General features: G+C 41.8%; 1 protein-coding gene across 1 annotated transcript in view; it reads left to right on the top strand.

The window, feature by feature from the left end:
• Positions 1-5553: 5553 nt before the first annotated feature.
• The window catches only part of LOC126101006 (alpha-tocopherol transfer protein-like), an 88830-nt gene continuing 73936 nt past the window's right edge, over positions 5554-20447 (top strand). The window contains exon 1 of the mRNA XM_049911672.1: positions 5554-5654. The gene's annotated coding sequence lies outside the window, so the exon portion shown is untranslated. The remainder of the gene's footprint in view (positions 5655-20447) is intronic.

Genomic DNA, 20447 nt, shown 5'->3' with positions numbered 1-20447 from the left:
CTCACTTGGAAAGTTATTTCCCGGGTACTCTTGAGTGCTGTAGGTACAATTCTTTCCTGGATACTGATTTGCAATCGCAACTTTCCTTCGCCTTTCCATTTCAAGCCTTTTTTTGAAAATATAAATAAATAGAATACACTGAGCATTATGGTTTGTATGCAGCATATGTAACGTAAGAACTGAAAATTTTTAAAAAATGGTAGTTTCGCTTACGGAGACGACTGCATGGCCGTCGTTCCGGACTCTTTCCGCTGCGTCAGCCGCTGTCTGGAACTTACGCCAAAATAAATGGCAAGATACGCGCCGAAAATCTTATTTAGAAAAAGCTATTGGTCATCTGGCGCTACCACTTCTGTCACTTTCTGGTCAAGTCCTGCATTTATCATAAATTTGTACGTAATGTTTGATACGTGGGATCGGTCCCCAGGAAGGCCAAGGAAGACCTGGAGAGACATTCAACCCAAGTCATCATGATGCCATCCAGGCTAGAGAACATACTCTGCAGACGGAGCGAAGATAATTGAGATCGGCGAACACCGATTGAAATACTGTCCCGAGAATCTACATTGCGTAGTTGCAAGTGAACATGGAAGTGTATGTAGGCTTTAAGAAGTAACAGTGATGTGTGGAATGACCTGCTTAAGCGGAAACGTTGCTGACGTACTGCCGGACTCCAAAGGAATCCACCAGACTATGGCTGTTGACCGGAATACAATGAGGGCGATTACAGGTGTGGATTTCTTTTCTTTATTGTTATTTAACACCTTACATAAGGTGGGCTGGCAGCAGCATACTACGCTGCTCTTCAGCCACAAGTTTTACAAAAGAAAAACAATGGAGACACAGAATATACAGAACAAAGTGGGGGGCAAAAAACAGTAGACACAGTAACGAAAAACACGTAGCCGTTCACACGCGAAGGCAACTAAAGAAACTGTTGGCACTGCACACGGACACTGATGATGGAGACGACACGTGAACGATGGAGCGTGGGCGGCGAGAAACACTGAGGCACAAACACGACGGCACACACACTAAAACGATCGCAATGATCTCCGGCGCGCGAATGTCCACTTAACGTGTGTGTGTCCGGGGACCTGCCAAGAGGGGAAGAAGGTGGCGGGGGAGGGAGAGGGGAGAGCAGAGATCCCAATGGCAGAGGAGATGGTGGGGGAGTGTAGGTATGGGGGCAGGGGAAGCCTGGGGGAGGAGGAGGGAGAAAGGGAGGAGCGAGGGAAGGGGGACAGAAGGGAGAGAGGGTGCCCATAGGAACAAATACAGGAAGTGGGAGGGGAGTATAAAAGTTGGTAGGAGGGGTAGATGGAGGGGAGGAGGGCATCATCAGGGAGGGGGAGCTGGTGGAAGCCACCTTTGGAGAGAGTAAGGAGAGAAATGGAGAGCAGGTGGGCCCGCAGCAGCAGGTGGGTGCAGGAGAGGATAGGAGAGACAAGTGGATGAGGAGAATCGAGTTCATGGGAGGTGTAGAGGATCCGTATCCATTTGAGGAAAAGGAGTAGGTGGGGGAACGGACTAAGGTCGTACAGGATCCGCATTGGGAGGGGAGATGGATGCGATAGGCGAGGTGAAGAGCATGGCGTTAAAGAATCTGAAGGGATTTGTAAAAGGTAGGAGGAGCGGAGAACCAGGCAGGGTGGGCGTAGCAGAGGGTAGGGCAGATGAGGGATTTATAGGTGTGGAGGATGGTGGAGGGGTCCAGACCTCATGTACGGCCAGAAAGGAGCTTGAGGAGATGGAGTCGGGAGCGTGCCTTGGCTTTGATTGTCCAGAGGTGGAGGGTCCAGGAGAAGCAATGGTCAAGGGTGACGCAAAGGTACTTAAGGGTGGGGGTGAGGGCGATAGGACGTTCATAGATGGTGATATAGAAGTTGAGGAGGCTGAAGGAAGGGGTTGTTTTGCCTACAAAGATCGCCTGGGTTGTGGAAGGATTGACATTAAGCAACCACGGGTTACACCAAGTGGTGAATCGGTCAAGATGGGACTGGAGAAGGTGTTGGGAGCCCTGCAGGGTGGGGGCGAGGGCAAGGAAGGCGGTGTCATCGGCGTACTGGAGAAGATGGATGGGAGGTGAAGGCGGCAGCATGTCAGCCATATAGAAAAGGTATAGAAGAGGGGAGAGGACGGAACCTTGGGGCACACCGGCGGAGTGGTAGAAGGTGTAGGAATCTTTGTTATGGATGGTGACATAGAGAGGACGTTGGGAAAGAAAGGACCCGATCAGACGGACGTAGTTAATAGGAAGGGCAAAGGTTTGGAACTTGAACAGGAGACCGGCATGCCACTTACAGTCATAGGCGGAGCGACGGGAATTAAAGTGTTCGGAGAGGGGATGAGTGAGGTGAAGGAGAAGGTCAGCGGTAGAGAAGGACGGCCGAAAGTAACGGGAAGGAGGCGGTGCTGGCGGAGACGCTGGTGGATGGGTCGGGTAAGGATGGATACAGGGGTGGAGACAACCATCTACAATTAAATGCACAAAAATAAAAGAACAAACGGAGAACAAATTCTGTAGTGTCTGAAGTAGATTAGCAGCTGGGTAAGGATTTAACTTAGGTTTGTAGTAGTATATGCAGGGTGGTCCATTGATCGTGACTGGGGCAAATTTCTCACGAAATATACGTCAAAAGAAAAAACTACAAGGAACGAAACTTGTCTAGCTTGAAGAGGAAAACCAGATGGCGCTATGGTTGGCCCGCTAGATGGCGCTGCCATAGGTCAAATGGATATCAACTGCGTTTTTTTTTAAATACAGCCCCCCATTTTTTATTACATATTCGTGTAGTAGGTAAAGAAATATATTAATGTTTTAGTTGGACCACTTTTTTCGCTTTGTGATAAATGCCGCTGTAATAGTCACAAACATATGCCTCACAATTTTAGATGAACAGTTGGTCACAGTTAGGTTTTTTTTAATTAAAATACAGAACGTATGTACATTTGAACCCCCCTCCTTTCCTCCATCCTTTCCTGGGCTCCCTCTTCCCCCCCTTCCATCCTGTTTTCTCCCCACCAAACCTGTTCCATCTCCCCTCCCGAGTTCTTTTGTATTCCCCTCCTCTGCCTTAACCACTCCCTGTCGCATCTGCCCTCTTATGGGTCCTCATCCTCCATCAGCTCCTTTCCTGCCTCTGCCCCTTCGCTTTTCCTCTCCTTCCCCCCTTTTTTATTTTCCCATCATCTGTCCAGTTCCCCCCCCCCCCCCCCCCACCTGCTCTCGGCTGTGGTATGTCACATTTGCCGACTTTTTCGTGCAGTGTTCCAGTGACTGTTCAGTGTTGTTCGTCTTTCTCATGTGCGAACAGAAACCATGCTGTCGCTAGGTGTGAATTTTATGTCTTTTGCGAACGGAAACCAGACTGTCGCCGTGTTTTTTAATTGTCTGTCTATTGTTTCGTATGTATTTTATTAGCGTCATCATCCCTCTGTTCATTGTTTTAAGTTCCACGATTTTTTTCGCCATGTTACTCTTTAAGTCTCCGATTTTATCGCCTGTTTTTTTATTATTTATTCTCTTCATCTTTTTAACAAAGTCTGTAGGCTGAAGAGCGGCATACTAAGCTGTTGCCAGCCCGCCCCCCCCCCCTTAGGGTGGAATTGAAATTAAAGAAAAAAAAATACGTTTGAACATTTTATTTCGGTTGTTCCAATGTGATATATGTACCTTTGTGAACTTATCATTTCTGAGAACGCATGCTGTTACAGCGTGATTACCTGTAAATACCACATTAATGCAATAAATGCTCGAAATGATGTCCGTAAACGTAAATGCATTTGGAAATATGTGTAACGACATTCCTCTCAACAGCGAGTAGTTCGCCTTCCGTATTGTTCGCACATGAATTGTCAATGCGCTGACGCATGTTGTCAGGTGTTGTCGGTGGATCACGATAGCAAATATTCTTCAATATTTCCCACAGAAAGAAATCCGGGGACGTCAGATCCGGTGAACGTGCGGGCCATGGTATGGTGCTTCGACGACCAATCCACCTGTCATGAAATTGCTATTCAATATCGCTTCAACCGCACACGAGCTATGTGCCGGACATCCATCATGTTGGAAGTACTTCGCCATTCTGTCATGCAGTGAAACATCTTGTAGTAACGTCGGTAGAACATTACATAAGAAATCAGCATACATTGCACCATTTAGATTGCCATCGATAAAGTGGGGGCCATTTATCCTTCCTTCCATAATGCCGCACCATACATTAACCCACCAAGGTCGCTGATGTTCCACTTGTCGCAGCCATCGTGGATTTTCCGTTGCCCAATAGCGCATATTATGCCGGGTTACGTCACCGCTGTGGGTGAATGACGCTTCGTCGCTAAATAGAACGCGTGCAAAAAATCTGTCATCATTACGTAATTTCTCTTGTGCACAGTAGCAGAACTGTACACGACGTTCAAAGTCGTCGCCATGCAATTCCTGGTGCATAGAAACATTGTACGGGTGCAATCGATGTTTATGTATCATTCTCAACACCGACGTTTTTGAGATTCCCGATTCTGGCGCAATTTGTCTGCTACTGATGTGCGGATTAGCCGCGACAGCAGCTAAAACACCTACTTGATCATCATGATTTGTTGCAGGTCGTGGTTGACTTTTCACGTGTGCTGAACACTTCGTGTTTCCTTAAATAACGTAACTATCCGGCGAACGGTCTGGACACTTGGATGATGTCGTCCAGGATACCGAGCAGCATACATAGCACACGCCCGTTGGGCATTTTGATCACAATAGCCATACATCAACACGATATCGACCTTTTCCAGAATTGGTAAACGGTCCATTTTAACACGGGTGATGTATGACGAAGCAAATACCGTCCGCACTCTCGGAACGTTACGTGATACCACGTACTTATACGTTTGTGACTATTACAGCGCCATCTATCACAAAGCGACTAAAGTGGTACAACTAAAACATTCATATTTATTTACGTATTAACACGAATACGTAATAAAAATGGGGGGTTCCTATTTTAAAAAACGCAGTTGATATCCGTTTGACCTATGGCAGCGGCATCTAGCGGGCCAACCATAGCGCCATCTGGTTTCCCCCTTCAAGCTAGACGAGTTCCGTTCTTTGTAGTTTCATCGTTATTTGCTTATTTCGTGAGATATTTGGCCCGGTCACTATCAATATATATAATTTATTATCTTCCAAGTAAATGTGATTTGTGTGGTCTATTTTAGATTTTCAGATAATAGGCTGTAATTGTGAAGAATAAAGAAATAAATAAAAATAGGCGCCGTCCCTTTATGAGCTGTGCAGTGTCTGCATGGAGAATTGGAAACTGCACGGGGGTCGGCAACACTGTAATTGCGAGCACTGCGTGGCACCCTGGGTTACTGCAGTGTAGTTAACGCACAACTACCGCAAATCATTTCCGGTCCGCCCTCTTGCCCAGGTCGAATGCCGGTATCGGTCACATGGCCAGCAGCAGCACCCATTACGTGCCGGAGATAAGGCGCGGTCGCCTATCGATATGTAGTCATCTTCACTTCTCTGTGCGATAACGCTGGCTCCACTCGAGCTCTTAGGAAGACTGTCTTCAGGTGTGTTTCTGGAGATAGCCTCTGCAGCAAACGCAGGACGTATCACTCAGGACACGCTACAGAAACAGAGAGTGCTTAAGGTGAGTTGCGACTTGTACAATTTGCTTCATAATGACACAGACGACTAGATGTTCACGTCTAGTAATGCTTCATGAGATTTTGGTCATGAAACGATCTTCAGTCTCATGTAGCTAGTGATCTCTGCCACACCTGGAAGTCTAGGACCAGCAGTCTGAGTATGTCGGTAAAGGTTCTCGTACTTCTCCTAATTTTAACGTGGCGGACTCGAAGGGAAACGTAAAACATAATAGCTGCAACTCTGCTTCTACATTAGGCTAGTACATGGGATGTTACAAATTTCAGGAGAACATCGAAATGAACTGTTGCAAAACTAGTGTGAAAAAGGTAGCAGCCCCACAACGTCAATTCTTTCATAATATTGTCAACATCTAAAGGAAAATGATGATACCAATCGGTATGTTGAATGAAAAACACCGTTTGAATCACTAGTTATCTTTTATTAATAATGAGTGGTTTTCATCTGATTATCATATCATCTACAGATCTAAACTGGGAAAAGAAAAAAATGAGGTGTGACAATATAAACATTACATATGTGTAACACTACAAATAACACAGATCATCCAAAAGACGCCACAGAATCAGTGAGAGCTCAAGGTGAGTTGCGACTTGCATACTAAGTTTGATCCTAACGTTTAGATGTTTACTTCCAGTAAATATGTAAATAACATATTCGTACTATCGGTATGTAGATTATACTTACTGATAATAAATGGAGATAACAAGGATACATAAACAATTCACCAACTATTAAACAGTTTCCACCCAAAAATAAAATTCACAATCGAAACAGAAGACAACAAATTCGTCATTTTCTTACACCTAAAATGGACAATGATAATAACCAATATATATCTGAAATTTTCAGAAAACCTACTAGAGACATTATCTTCAGTAAACATTCATGCCACACCAGGCTGCATAAATGTGCAAACAATAACACTTATCGCTGGAAGAATAAGCAATACAAAATGAAATTACAATATTACAATACACAGCAACGACAAAAAGTCCATCCAAACGTAGTACTCAAAAGCTACAAAGACCATATTCAACGTAAATCAGATAACATACATGAAGACGAAATATTGAAAAGAAATGAAAAAACTACATCCAAATTGACATATGTACCAGCAACATACGTGGGGAACATATCACACAAAATAAACAGCTTCTTAACGAATACGAAAATACAACTAGCATTTCACACTACTAGTACCTTACCAACGAAGTAGGTATCACGAAAAAGCGATGGCCCTATCTTTTCTAATTCGGGTATTTACGATATTACCTACGATGACTGCTACAGTTTTTAGATCGGACGAACAGTTTTAGTATCAAATTTAAACAATACACTAGAGATTACGAAAGCAACCAGTAAAGTTTATGCCTACACTTAAAAAATGAAAATCATCGACTTGACATAACAGAAAACGCTCTGAAAATTCTACATAGGATAAAGGTCAAACCATGAACATTTTGGAAGAACTGGAAATCTATGCACAGACAAAGATATATCTGAACGACATCCTAAACGGACAGACAGAACTCGACCAAAAAATTACATGGAAAACGTTATTGACATTACAAAAAAAGGAAAGGGATAAACACAACACGATAAACAAAAGACAACAGACAACATTAATATCGCACATCCACATTATGCACAATACTTCTGACAAAAACTGTCTTTGACTGCCTAAGATAAAATTTACTTGTAAACATAAAACGCCATTAAAATGATCTGTCATTTTACAACTGACAAAAAATACCACGAAATTTCACCGTTATTCCATTATTCTTCTACATAAAGTAAATACGTGTCCTATTAAGAAGATTGTACATAAAGAACTTACGTTGCAAGATGATTTTTGGACCCCAATACTTCTAGATATAAGTGTAGTATTATAAGATAAAATCTCAGAGTACTATTGTAATAGGCGTAGAATAAAATGACGTATAACCGTAATGTCAACAGGAATATTTGATAATAGAATATATGCCGCAACAAGCTAGTCATGAACTTACGTAATCAACAAGAAATAAGGAATTTGCAGAGAATTTTGTCAAAAGTATAAAGAAGAAAATACCGACAATGGTACTATAAATAACATCAACACATTATCAACTTAATCATACCTAGAGTTGGAAGGGACCGTTTGTCAGTAGTGGTAAGAACATGACATAAAACTAAGTAATAACAAGCACAGGATGCGATGCACAAGTCAGTCACCAGTACATTGATAGAGAGTAAAAAAGATTCTTTCAGCTTAAAATAATGTGAATTGTCTAAAAAATAGAGAGAATTATTAAAATAAAGAATATGTCAGCAAAATAAATTTCAGCATATATAATGTGAAACAAGATAAAAGTAGAAATACAAATCTAGGAAAAGAACTTAACAGTGAACTGGACAATTTACGTTTTCTGTTTCGTAAAATAGAATGTGCTAACTTATGAAACATCTAATTCGCATTATTTGAGTCCTCCGTCTTTTAAAACGCAACTTGCACTTGTGTTTATTTAAGAAAACCAAAATACTCAGGAATCTTAATTTAGTCTAAGATAAAACTGACACAATGACTCGGGTCATAAAAGCAATTATGAATTTTTGCAAACAGTAATACTAAAAATTCGCAAAGAAGCTGCAAGATAGAGGTGTGGGGAAACAGTGTGGCCCCTAGGGTGCACCACACTTGACTTTCGAGCGAGGCCTTAATATGTTTATGCGTGTCGCAGCCACAATCTGCGTCAGCCACAGACCATCTGTGAAACCCGTCCATGTTAGTGTAACGAAGGAGCACTCCAGGCATTGTATATTTACTGGAGAACGACATCGGTAAACGTTTATCTACCCACAACCATACAATCACTGGTATCGACAACAAGTGACGATATCTTGATGTGCTTGGAGAGTTTAAATTTTATACTGACAAAAGAAAGGAATCATAGAAGAATGTTAATGAGCAAAATGAATTTTCCCGCAGCACTTATTTTAATATTTGCAGTATATCCACTATAAATCGATAAAATAGGTACTGTATTAGCCATACCTTAAACTACGGTTCCTATAATTCGTAATATCAAATGTGTCGTAAGCGTTGCAGCCGTCTCTTGAACATACTCCATGTGATCAAAAGTATCATGACACTTGGCAGAAAATTGCTTACAAGTTCGTGGTGTCCTCCATCGGTAACGCTGGTATTCAGTATGGAGTTGGCAAACCCTTAGCCTTGATGACAACTTCCACTCTCGCAGGCATACGTTCAAACAGATGTTGTAAGGATTCTTGGGGAATGGCAGCCCTTTATTTTCGGAGTGCTGCACTGAGGAGAGGTACCAATGTCTATCGGTGAGGACTGGTACAAAGTTGTTGTTTTTGGTCATCAGTCTACTGACTGGTTTGATGCGGCCCGCCACGAATTCCTTTCCTGTGCTAACCTCTTCATCTCAGAGTAGCACTTGCAACCTACGTCCTCAATTATTTGCTTGACGTATTCCAATCTCTGTCTTCCTCTACAGTTTTTGCCCTCTACAGCTCCCTCTAGTACCATGGAAGTCATTCCCTCATGTCTTAGCAGATGTCCTATCATCCTGTCCCTTCTCCTTATCAGTGTTTTCCACATATTCCTTTCCTCTCCGATTCTGCATAGAACCTCCTCATTCCTTACCTTATCAGTCCACCTAATTTTCAACATTCGGCTATAGCACCACATCTCAAATGCTTCGATTCTCTTCTGTTCCGGTTTTCCCACAGTCCATGTTTCACTACCATACAATGCTGTACTCCAGATGTACATCCTCAGAAATTTCTTCCTCAAATTAAGGCCGGTATTTGATATTAGTAGACTTCTCTTGGCCAGAAATGCCTTTTTTGCCATAGCGAGTCTGCTTTTGATGTCCTCCTTGCTCCGTCCGTCATTGGTTATTTTACTGCCTAGGTAGCAGAATTCCTTAACTTCATTGACTTCGTGACCATCAATCCTGATGTTAAGTTTCTCGCTGTTCTCATTTCTACTATTTCTCATTACCTTTGTCTTTCTCCGATTTACTCTCAAACCATACTGTGTACTCATTAGACTGTTCATTCCGTTCAGCAGATCATTTAATTCTTCTTCACTTTCACTCAGGATAGCAATGTCATCAGCGAATCGTATCATTGATATCCTTTCACCTTGTATTTTAATTCCACTCCTGAACCTTTCTTTTATTTCCATCATTGCTTCCTCGATGTACAGATTGAAGAGTAGGGGCGAAAAGCTACAGCCTTGTCTTACACCCTTCTTAATACGAGCACTTCGTTCTTGATCGTCCACTCTTATTATTCCCTCTTGGTTGTTGTACATATTGTATATGACCCGTCTCTCCCTATAGCTTACCCCTACTTTTTTCAGAATCTCGAACAGCTTGCACCATTTTATATTGTCGAACGCTTTTGCAGGTCGACAAATCCTATGAAAGTGTCTTGATTTTTCTTTAGCCTTGCTTCCATTATTAGCCGTAACGTCAGAATTGCCTCTCTCGTCCCTTTACTTTTCCTAAGGCCAAACTGATTGTCACCTAGCGCATTCTCAATTTTCTTTTCCATTCTTCTGTATATTATTCTTGTAAGCAGCGTCGATGCATGAGCTGTTAAGCTGATTGTGCGATAATTCTCGCACTTGTCAGCTCTTGCCGTCTTCGGAATTGTGTGGATGATGCTTTTCCGAAAGTCAGATGGTATATCGCCAGACTCATATATTCTACACACCAACGTGAATAGTCGTTTTGTTGCCACTTCCCCCAATGATTTTAGAAATTCTGATGGAATGTTATCTATCCCTTCTGCCTTATTTGACAGTAAGTCCTCCAAAGCTCTTTTAAATTCCGATTATAATACTGGATCCCCTATCTCTTCTAAATCGAGTCCTGTTTCTTCTTCTATCACATCAGACAAATTGTCACCCTCATAGAGGCTTTCAATGTATTCTTTCCATCTATCTGCTCTCTCCTCTGCAGTTAACAGTGGAATTCCCGTTGCACTCTTAATGTTACCACCGTTGCTTTTAATGTCACCAAAGGTTGTTTTGACTTTCCTGGCTGCTGAGTCTGTCCTTCCGACAATCATATCTTTTTCGATGTCTTCACATTTTTCCTGCAGCCATTTCGTCTTAGCTTCCCTCCACTTCCTATTTATTTCATTCCTCAGCGACTTGTATTTCTGTATTCCTGATTTTCCCAGAACATGTTTGTACTTCCTCCTTTCATCAATCAACTGAAGTATTTCTTCTGTTACCCATGGTTTCTTCGCAGCTACCTTCTTTGTACCTATGTTTTTCTTCCCAACTTCTGTGATGGCCCTTTTCAGAGATGTCCATTCCTCTTCAACTGTACTGCCTACTGCGCTATTCCTTATTGCTGTATCTATAGCGTTAGAGAACTTCAAACGTATCTCGTCATTCCTTAGTACTTCCGTATCCCATTTCTTTGCGTATTGATTCTTCCTGACTAATGTCTTGAACTTCAGCCTACTCTTCATCACTACTATATTGTGATGCGAGTCTATATCTGCTCCTGGGTACGCCTTACAATCCCTTATCTGATTTCAGAATCTCTGTCTGACCATGATGTAATCTAATTGAAATCTTCCCGTATCCCCGGCCTTTTCCAAGTATACCTCCTCCTCTTGTGATTCTTGAACAGGGTATTCGCTATTACTAGCTGAAACTTGTTACAGAACTTAATTAGTCTTTCTCCTCTTTCATTCCTTGTCCCAAGCCCATATTCTCCTGTAACCTTTTCTTCTACTCCTTCCCCTACAACTGCATTCCAGTCGCCCATTACTATTAGATTTTCGTCCCCCTTCACAGACTGCTTTACCCTTTCAGTATCCTCATACACTTTCTCTATCTGTTCATCTTCAGCTTGCGACGTTGGCATGTATACCTGAACTATCGTTGTCGGTGTTGGTCTGCTTTCGATTCTGATTGATACAAACAACCCGGTCACTGAACTGTTCACAGTAACACACCCTCTGCTCTACCTTCCTATTCATCTACATCTACATCTACATCTACATCCATACTCCGCAAGCCACCTGACGGTGTGTGGCGGAGGGTACCTTCAGTACCTCTATCGGTTCTCCCTTCTATTCCAGTCTCGTATTGTTCGTGGAAAGAAGGATTGTCGGTATGCCTCTGTGTGGGCTCTAATCTCTCTGATTTTATCCTCATGGTCTCTTCGCGAGATATACGTAGGAGGGAGCAATATACTGCTTGACTCTTCGGTGAAGGTATGTTCTCGAAACTTCAATAAAAGCCCGTACCGAGCTACTGAGCGTCTCTCCACTGGAGTTTATCTATCATCTCCGTAACGCTTTCGCGATTACTAAATGATCCTGTAACGAAGCGCGCTGCTCCCCGTTGGATCTTCTCTATCTCTTCCATCAACCCCATCTAGTACGGATCCCACACTGCTGAGCAGTATTCAAGCAGTGGGCGAACAAGCGTACTGTAACCTACTTCCTTTGTATTCGGATTGCATTTCCTTAGGATTCTTCCAATGAATCTCAGTCTGGCATCTGCTTTACCGACAATCAACATTATATGATCATTCCATTTTAAATCACTCCTAATGCGTACTCCCAGATAATTTATGGTATTAACTGCTTCCAGTTGCTGACCTGCTATTTTGTAGCTAAATGATAAAGGATCTATCTTTCTGTATATTCGCAGCACATTAAACTTGTCTACATTGAGATTCAATTGCCATTCCCTGCACCATGCGTCAATTCGCTGCAGATCCTCCTGCATTTCAGTACAATTTTCCATTGTTACAACCTCTCGGTACACCACAGCATCATCTGCAAAAAGCCTCAGTGAAATTCCGATGTCATCCACCAGGTCATTTATGTATATTGTGAATAGCAACGGTCCTATGACACTCCCCTGCGGCACACCTGAAATCACTCTTACTTCGGAAGACTTCTCTCCATTGAGAATAACATGCTGCGTCCTGTTATCTAGGAACTCCTCAATCCAATCACACAATTGGTCTGATAGTCCATATGCTCTTACTTTGTTCATTAAACGACTGTGGGGAACTGTATCGAACGCCTTGCGGAAGTCAAGAAACACGGCATCTACCTGTGAACCCGTGTCTATGGCCCTCTGAGTCTCGTGGACGAATAGCGCGAGCTGGGTTTCACATGACCGTCTTTTTCGAAACCCATGCTGATTCCTACAGAGTAGATTTCTAGTCTCCAGAAAAGTCATTATACTCGAACACAATACGTATTCCAAAATTCTAGAACTGATCGACGTTAGAGATATAGGTCTATAGTTCTGCACATCTGTTCGACGTCCCTTCTTGAAAACGGGGATGACCTGTCCCCTTTTCCAATCCTTTGGAACGCTACGCTCTTCTAGAGACCTTCATAACGAATCCTACACCTGTTATACCATTTTCTGCTGCTTTTGATATTACCCGATACTCATCTGACCAGAAATCCTTGTCTTCCTTCCACTTCACTTCACCGACCCCTACTATATCTAGATTGAGCTTCTGCATTTCCCTTTTCAGATATTCTAGTTTCCCTACCACGTTCAAGCTTCTGACATTCCACGCCCCGACTCGTAGAACGTTATCCTTTCGTTGATTATCCAATCTTTTTCTCATGGTAACCTCCCCCTTGGCAGTCCCCTCCCGGAGATCCGAATGGGGGACTATTCCGGAATCTTTTGCCAATGGAGAGATCATCATGACACTTCTTCAATTACAGGCCACATGTCCTGTGGATACACGTTACGTGTCTTTAATGCAGTGGTTTCCATTGCCTTCTGCATCCTCATGTCGTTGATCACTGCTGATTCTTCCGCCTTTAGGGGCAATTTCCCACCCCTAGGACACAAAGTAGCTGTTCCAAAACATCCCAAAAGTGTCCCGTAGGAATCACGTCAGGACTCCGTGCAGGCCAGTCCATTAGAGGGATGTTATTGCCATGTAACCACTCCTCCACAAGCCGTGCATTATGAACAGGTGCACGATGATGTTGAAAGACGCAATCCCTATCCCCGAATTGCTGTTCAAAAGCGGGAAGCAAGAAGGTGCATAAAACATCAGTGTAGACCTGTGCCGTGATAGTTCCACGCAAAACAAGGGGTGCCAGACAACTCCATGAAAAACACGACCACACCATAGCACCACCGCCTCCGAATTTTACTGTTGGCACTACACACGCTGGCAGATGACGTTCACAGGGAATTCGCTATACCCACACACTGCCATCATATCACCACATTGTGTGCCATGATTCGTCACTCCACACAACGTTTTTCCACTGTTCAAGCGTCCAGTGTTTACGCTCTTTACACCAAGCGAGGCATCGTTTGGCATTTAGCGGCGTCGTGTGTGGCTTATGAGCAGCCGCTCGACCATGAAATCCAAATTTTCTCACCTCCCGCCTGTCTGTCATAGTACTTGCAGTGGATCCTGATGCAGTTTGGAATTCCTGTGTGATGGTCTGGATAGATGTCTGCCTATTACACATTAAGACCCTCTTCAACTGTCGGCGGTCTCTGTCAGTCAACAGACGAGGTCGGCCTGTACGCTTTTGTGATGTACGTGTCCCTTCACGTTTCCAGTTCACTATCATATCGGAAACAATAGACCCAGGGATGTTGAGGAGTGTGAACTCCCGCGTGCAGACGTGTGACACAAGTGACACCTAATCACCTCCCATTCTGCTCTCTCACGATGCTTAATGACTACTGAGGTCGCCGATATAAAGCACCTGGCAGTAGGTGGCTGCACAATGTACCTATTATGAAAAACATATGTCTTTGGGGGATGTCCGGATACTTTTGATCACATAGTGTACATGGCTACATGCCAGACAGGTACCTTCAGGGGACACTGCCTAACACTTAAGTCCATATTCGAAGAACAAATGTCTCTTCTTCAGAAACGCTTTTCTTGCATTGTCAGTTTACAGTTTATATCCTCTCTGTTTCTGCTATAGTTATTAATTTGTTATATGTCCCACAGACCAGTTGAACATTTCTTTTATGGAAGTGATGTGGAACGAGTTAGTTCTAATTAGAAATTCGTGTATTAGATATGGAACATTGTCCCATATAAATGATTTTGTGTTAGATTTAAAACTTATCTTGCTACATATCAGACATTTTAGCTCATAATGCGAATGATCAAAACTTGTTGTTTCTTCATGCTGAACTCCTTTATGAGCTACTGTTAGTTTTAATAATGGATAATAAAGCTCATTATTTTCTCTCGTGTTGTAGGTGTGGGCATCACTACTTCATTAAAACTGTGGCGGATTATTTATGACAAATTTCATTAGCGATTATATGTATTATGATGGTTCAGTTGAAATGCCTAACTCCTTGAAGAGTTACCTACAAGATGACTGGGCATGAACACCACACATTACTCTTACTGCTTTGTGCAATCAGTACTTACTTTCTAAGTTAGTATTTACACCAAAAACTTGTTTCATAAGACATTATTGAGTCGGAATATGCAAAATATGCAGGAGATTCATTCGTTAGTTTCCAAGACTAGTCATTATTCCAAGAGCAAATTTAGCTGAACTGAATGGTTTGGAGTCCGCAATACGCTTCTTCCAGTTCGAGTTTTCATCAGTATGTACACCCAAAAATTTGGAGCATTCTAATCTACTTACTGCATCCTGCTCATGTGCTACAGCAGTTGTTGCTATGATTCAGTTAGTTGTACAGAGCTGAACGTAGCGTGTTTCCTAAGACTTAAGTAAAAGTCCATATTCAGAGAAACACTTAATAATTCTTCGAAAAACTTCATGAACTATCTCTTCTGGTGCTTTCTCTATAAACGGATTTATTATAACACGAGTACCGTCTCCAAAAAGTATCGATTGTGCTTGTTGAATGTTAAGTGGAAGCTCGTTCACGCATATAAGGAATAAGAGTGGATTCAAAATTGAACCATGTGGGACTCTCTTTGTAATTTCTCTAAAAAATTTTCCCTTTCAAACATTGTTTGAATTATTCAACACAACTTTTTGCTCTACGTCTTTTAAGTATGATACAAACCAGTTGTGTGTACAGCCATCAATTCCATAAAACTTGAGTTTTTCTAAAAGTACGACATAAACTAGTTGCCTTGGAAAGATCACAAAAATACGAATTGGCGATATCATTGTGCTTAAGGCTTTTAATATTTGGTGGGTGAATGCAAAGCCAACGACCTTGCCGCATTGGTAGTACCGATTCCCGTCAAATCCCCGAAGTTAAGCGCTAACGGTCTGGGCTAGCAGTTGGATGGACGACCATCCGGTCTGGAAAATGGGGTGCACTCAGCCCTTGTGAGGCTAACTGAGGAGCTACTTGACTGAGAAGTAGCAGCTCCGATCTCGTAAACTAACATATGGCCGAGAGAGCGGTGTGCTGACCACATCCAGAGACGCCTGTGGGCTGAGGATGACGCGGCGGCCGGTCGGTACCGTTGGGCCTTCATGTCCTGTTCGGGTGGAGTTTAGCTTAGCTTTTAGGGTGAATGTACAAACATCGTTCTCTGTAGAGCTGTCCTTCTGGAATTCAAACAGTGATATGCTAAGTAAATTGTTTCTACTTAAATGTGAGACTACTATTCAATACATTACTTTCGCAAATATTTTGCGAAAAGACGTCACTAAGGAATCTGGACGATCATTGTTTAAAACTGTCGGCATATTTTAATGGTTCAAATGGCTCTGAGCACTATGGGACTTAACATATGAGGTCATCAGTCCCCTAGAACTTAGAATCACTTAAACCTAACTAACCTAAAGACATCACGCACAACCATGCCCGAGGCAGGATTCGAACCTGCGACCGTAGCAGTCGCGCGGTTCCAGACTGAAGCGTCCAGAACCGCTCGGTCACACCGGCTGGCCATATTTTAATCTATCTGAGAAAATTCCCTGCGCCAGAGATGCATTACATATATCACTGAGGATATTACGTATTAAGATGGAGCAACTTTTCAGAATTCGGTTTCAGATTCCATCAACATCACATGAGATTTTGTTTTTTAGAATTTTTTACATTTCATTATTTTCAGCGAAGAATATGGATGCTACTTCTAGTTACTTCATGTTTTGTGGAATGACCATTCTAATACATTCTTTTGCTTCTCCAAACAAACCATGTAACCTTATTTTTATTTTTATACTCAGGAAGTGATTTTTGAGAGTACTCGCTACTTGTGAATTATCAGTCACATTTTGTCGTTTAGTTTTACTTTTATGGTATATTCTTCACTGACTATGCTGTCTCCCGTTTGACAATATCCTATATACTATTCAGGGACGCTCGTGAAATGGTAGTATGGGAAAATCTCCACTTCATCGCTACTTCGGAGATGTTGTGTCCCATCGCTCGTGCGCCAACTATAACACCACGTTCAAACTCACTTAAATCTTGATAATCTGCCATTGTAGCAGCAGTAACCGAACTAACAACAGCGCCAGAGACTTGTTGTCATATATAAGCGACTGCAACGCCATATTCTGCCTGTTTAAGTATCTCTGTATTTGAATACGCATGCCTATACCAGTTTCTTTGGTGATTCAGTGTATGTTTTATCTTATTATCCGCATTATCGATTTCTGTAAGGACGTGCATACTTCTGCACGTTTTAATGACGTTCCTTATAATAATACGGTATTTTTGTAATACGCAAATAATGTCGGATCTTGGCTTATTCTTGCCTTCATATAAATTTCACCCTTCCTATTATAAGGTATTTTAATTCGTTTTGTTATCCATGGCTCACTTGTTTTTTAATGAATTTTTTTGATTAATTTTTAAGAAAGCTACTGTCAAATATTGGCAAAAACTCACTGTGAAATAAAATGAATTTGACTATAGCATTTCTTTCTGTATATACCTCATCCCACACCATCACGTTTACCATATTTTTAAAACGCTAGACCCTGTTCTCATTAATAAGCCTCACCGCTTGTAAGAATTTGGGTCAGGGCTGTAAGACGCCACATTGTCTATTTCCTTTACTTGTGGCATCCACATAGCAGAACTTTGTATTTACTCCACATCCGTTGCCATATCATCCTAGTACGGATCTGTAACAGTAGACTAGTCTAGACACAGACGTTCATATGCATTTTATGAGGAAACATGTATCTTAACCAAAATGCAGTTCTCCTGTACCCTACCAAAATCCGAAATCTGACATATGTACTCAGTCGTTATAATTGAAATCTGAGGTCTAGTGTGGCCTCCAATTATCGTATGGCAGCAAAACTGTGTAGATATGTTAATGCGTTAATGGGAAACCGATTTGTGCTGGAAAATAAATTTCGTCCCCTAGTGGCCACCACGTGCAAATCTGACGCTGTACGCTGTTTGTCCGACGGTATGGCATCCACGCTGTCAGCTGACAAGCCGCAACTCAGGTGAACAGTATTGGTAGCGAGAAGAGAGACCGAGAACGGATAGTGAATCTCTTTTATGTGAACAGCAGAAACTATGGTGTTGCATTGAGAGCATCGCGATCTGAAAGGTCTGAGGAGAGGTCCGGCGTCATTAAATGATTCAAATAAGATGACAAAGAAATTCGAAAACACGGCTGAGCTTGGTGTGGCACCTGGAAGAGGAATTGTTCTATTCCGCTGGATGTTATTCACGAGGTTGTTGCTGTAATTGACCATGCAACTCGTGCCACGCTAGTGCTAGTTCTCATGAAATATCACGAGAATTGTCCATCCCATCGTCAATAGCACAGAAAGTTTTGCGGTCTATTTTACGCCGATACCCGTACAAGATCCAGACGGTACAAAAAATGAAACCCCATGATCCGCAGCAACGTCCTGAATTTGCTCTTCGGTTTCTGGCACGAATCGAAATTGATAAGTGGCAGTGGAGTGACGAGGCACGTTTTACACTACAGTGTGCAGTGAATACATGGAACTACCGGATTTGGAGAACTGTTAAACCGCGTAATTTGCACGAAGAGTCTCTGCACTCGCCGTATGTTGTGGTGTAGTGTGGATTCACAAGCATCTTTATTCTCGTTCCGTTCTTCTTTGAAGATGAACTTCGTCAAAGCTGAACTGGGAACGTATATGATGTTTGCCCTGTGTCGAATGTTTTCTCGCTACCTTGAATTCTTCGTGCTGTAACTCTACGTAAGTAGTTTTATTATTCAGCAGGTTACAAAAGTGACACTCGTCGCGCTTTTGTTTGGCAACACATGCCCAGAAAAATTAAAATATTTTTTATATTTGATACGCAATCGCATCCACCCACTTCCGCAGTGCCCAGTACGTAGCAAAAAGCCAACCGTTCTGAGATTAGTACAGCTGAGATTACTTTAACTATTATTACGTAATTCGGCTAGACTTTAGCGACTGACAGCGACTTGAAGAGTCAATAACACCCACGGTTTACGTGTAAACACAAGGCACCAGCATTATTACTTTCAAACCACGTATACGTAACAGCTTCAATTACGTATCGTATTATCAAAACTACTGCTTTATTGGCAATTCTATTATTCGCAAAGACTCTCAAAAACCTTTTTACTTCTTATAGCTAATCTATTCTCTGTAAGAAATCACTGTAATTAATACAAAATAGTACCTTAAATTTAATTAATCAAGTAAAATGTTAAGGGCTCGTCGGATTATTCTTATATACTATTACTGATTGCCGAATATATTGAGACCATTGTTAATATAACTCGGATTAAATTGCTTTAATACATTTTGTATGTAATTATTTTTTGAGTCCTGTACTGTAGCGTAAAAATATATATTTTCTTTTGTTGACTCAAATATATAATAAACTTTCTCATTCAGATGCCACTATTACGTAAATAGCGCCTCTGGTCTAGAATTCCTAGTACTAAAGTATTAACGATAATTTCATTTAACTTTATTTTTTATCTCGCTTTGGATTTACTTCCTATTAAATCTGGCCCTTTTTCGCGTTAGTTTGACGTAACACAAAGAATAATTATTACCTTTGATTCAAAATTCTGTTACACATCACGCGTACTCGCAGATAGTTTCTCATATGTAAATCACTTTCAAATAGCTAGAAACTGTACGTGGAATTTGGTCGTATTGATATATTTCATCAAAAAAAAGTTTCCAAATAACACGATGAATATCCACACCATTTAAAATCTTTTGCTTCTCATAGCATACGTTAATATACTTGGTTGGGTGGTTTGGGGGATTAAAGGGACCAGACGTTAATATACTCTCACTACGAAACTAGGAGACAGGTTTTTGAGTTTTACTTCCTTTACTAGTCTCACCTATCTTTCTTTCTATTTGATAACAGCTCAGTTATCATTTACACACTTCGCACACACGTGCGATCGAGTGACAAGACAACTACGTCAGGTCCAACGGAATCAAATTAACAAAAATCCAAAAAAATCTACGTGTCACCAGCACTATAAATACTGCAATTGAATGGTAACTCGAAATTCAACCATTTCAGGCGTTGACAATGTGTGGTCCCACTACTTCAAACAAATTACGGAAGTCACTCGTCAGTATCTCTTCAATAGTCTTAAAATGGTTACACAGTGCCTCGTAATATGGTTCGAACTTTTCTGTTTTCTGACCTTCAATTCCCTTTATTTACACGTTGGCGTGGATGACAAACTTCACATAGCAAGCTGCGTGCAGTAGCAAAATAAGACAAAGTTCCCAACCTATTAGCCGTTAGCGATTGCCAAACAAAATATGAATTACATCGACACCTCCGCTCGGAAATCACAATAAACCTACAACCAACAAC

The sequence above is a fragment of the Schistocerca cancellata genome, chromosome 9 (genome assembly GCF_023864275.1).
Source record: "Schistocerca cancellata isolate TAMUIC-IGC-003103 chromosome 9, iqSchCanc2.1, whole genome shotgun sequence".
In the NCBI taxonomy this organism is placed as follows: Eukaryota; Metazoa; Arthropoda; class Insecta; order Orthoptera; family Acrididae; genus Schistocerca; species Schistocerca cancellata.
This window is presented reverse-complemented; position numbering and strand designations above follow the sequence as displayed.